The 1,382-nt window shown below is 42.8% G+C and overlaps 1 non-coding gene across 1 annotated transcript; it reads right to left on the bottom strand.

Annotated features, from left to right (window-relative positions):
• Positions 1 to 415: 415 nt before the first annotated feature.
• Positions 416 to 522, bottom strand: LOC127088777 (small nucleolar RNA R71). Its single transcript, XR_007790594.1, has one exon. It is a non-coding gene; the product is annotated as a small nucleolar RNA R71 (small nucleolar RNA).
• Between the last annotated feature and the right edge of the window lie 860 nt (positions 523 to 1,382).

The following is a 1,382-nucleotide window of genomic DNA, read 5'->3' on the forward strand; positions in this document are numbered from 1 at the left end:
TCCTGATTTCAAAAATATTTTCCCTTCGATACCCGAGATGGCAGAACCAGCTCGTGCTCTTAGAGATTACGCCGCTCCATCGCAAGATGAGCCGCATTCGAGTATTGCTCCACCCGCAATCGAAGCAAACAACTTTGAACTCAAACCTTCACTGTTGCAGGCAGTGCAACAGAACCAATTCTCTGGAAATCCTACCGAGGATCCAAACCTTCATTTATCCGTGTTTGTCCAATACGCTGATACTGTTAAAGCTAATGGTGTCACTTCAGAGGCAATTCGACTTCGTCTTTTTCCTTTCTCGTTAAGAGATAGCGCTAGAAGATGGCTTCAATCTCTTCCTTCCAACTCAGTCACCACATGGAACGAGTTGAAGAAAGTTTTTCTTGCTCGATATTTTCCGCCAAGCAAAACAGCTATGTTAAGAGCCCAAATAAATGGATTTAAACAGAAAGATAACGAGTCTCTTTTCGAAGCATGGGAAAGATACAAAGACATGATGAGACTTTGTCCACACCATGGTTTAGAAGACTGGTTAGTAATTCATACATTCTATAATGGTCTCCTGTACAACACGAGTTAACAATAGATGCCGCCGCAGGTGGTGCACTAATGAACAAACCTTATGCTGACGCTTACCAACTTATCGAAAGCATGGCTTAAAACCACTATCAGTGGGGAAGCGAACGAACAATGGTGGAAAAACCTCAAACGAAAACTGACATGTACGAGATAAGTAACCTTGATCATGTTAATGCAAAAGTGGATGCTCTGGTCCAGAAAATTGAAAGTTTAAATGTATCACCTCCAGCCACCGTAGTTGCCATAACTCAGAATTGCGAAGTCTGTGGAATCCAAGGTCACACTCCTGCAGATTGTCAACTCCTAACAAGAATCCAAGCGGAGCAAGTAAACTATGCTCAAGGAAGCCCCTACTCGCACACCTATAACTCAAATTGGAAGAATCATCCCAATTTTTCATATAAGAGTAATAATGCTCTATACGCACCTGGACAATCTCCAAATCAAGCCCCAGCTATACCTCCGGGATATCAGAAGCCGACCCCATCTACATCTAACAATAACGCCCCTAGGAAATCCAACTTGGAAATCATGATGGAAAACTTTATAGCTTCTCAACAGCAAACCAATAAAGATTTCTTAAACCAGAATGTACACACTGGCGAACAAATTAAACAACTAGCAAGTAAAGTAGATGCCCTGGCTACTCATAACAAAATGCTGGAAACGCAAATATCACAAGTAGCTCAACAACAAGCGCCTACTGCTGCCCCAACTGGTACATTTCCTGGCCAACCCCAACCTAACCCAAGAAGCCACGCTCATGCAATTATACTGAGAAGTGGAACGGAAGTGGAAGGATC

The sequence above is a fragment of the Lathyrus oleraceus genome, chromosome 5 (genome assembly GCF_024323335.1).
Source record: "Lathyrus oleraceus cultivar Zhongwan6 chromosome 5, CAAS_Psat_ZW6_1.0, whole genome shotgun sequence".
NCBI classification, from domain to species: domain Eukaryota; kingdom Viridiplantae; phylum Streptophyta; class Magnoliopsida; order Fabales; family Fabaceae; genus Lathyrus; species Lathyrus oleraceus.